The following is a 904-nucleotide window of genomic DNA, read 5'->3' as shown; positions in this document are numbered from 1 at the left end:
TCCATCATCCTTAGGCAGCTCCTGGCTTCTCTGAGCCACTGCGCCCCGTACAGCATGGGGGTGACAGTCCTGCCCTGCTCCCACCTCCATCTGGCTAGGCTGCATGCCCGCCAATTCAGGAAAGATTGCGCCGTAGGGTCTGTGCCACACCCGGCAGCACCGGGCACCACTGCAGTGCTGCTATCGGCTTGTCATGCTCTGCAACTGGAGTGGGGTGCACAGAGCCGGGGCGCAGGCTGCAAAGGGTGCAGCTCCCGCACACGTGTCTTGCTTCCATTTGTTGGGGATGGAGATGGGAGCCCAGCGAATGGCCGGCTCCCGGCGCGGGACAGGGCAGGGCAGGCTGGGGCTGTCAGGCCAGTAGGACTGACACGGTACCAGCTCCTCACCCAGCACCACACCATCTCCAAGCCAGTGAGCCTCACCCGAGGGCCCCACCTGCGTCAGCATAGCAGGGGGGGCCGTGGCTCCACACGGCTGGTCTCTGCGCTGGGCCTGCTGGGGCCTGGCTTGGGCCCGTGGGGCCCAGCGCCTGGTGGGATCCCGGCATCTTCCATCCCCTCCGGCCAGGACTGAGCCGCTGGCTGCAGGCTCAGAAACGGGGTGGGACACCCCTGTGCTCTGGCTACCCATGGCAGGAGCCTCCAGCTCTCGGAGCAGCCCCCAGCCCGACCGCTCCCCAGCCGGGCAGTAACCGCCCCGAGGCTCCCCGCATCGGGCTGGACCTCGCCTCCCCCGAGCCCCTGCACAGCCCCCATCCAGGGCTGGGTGCAGGGGGGAGCTGGGGGTCCTGGGGCCGGGAGCTGCTGGGCCATGTGCTACCATGCCCCGAGCGCAGCACCGAGCCCCGGCGCATCGCGGGGCGGGGCGGGGCGGGACCGGACGGGACCGGACCGGGGCCCCA

Source organism: Chelonoidis abingdonii, chromosome 16 (genome assembly GCF_003597395.2).
Source record: "Chelonoidis abingdonii isolate Lonesome George chromosome 16, CheloAbing_2.0, whole genome shotgun sequence".
NCBI lineage: Eukaryota > Metazoa > Chordata > Testudines > Testudinidae > Chelonoidis > Chelonoidis abingdonii.
The sequence above is the reverse complement of the archived record's forward strand: the minus strand, read 5'-3'. Positions refer to the sequence as shown.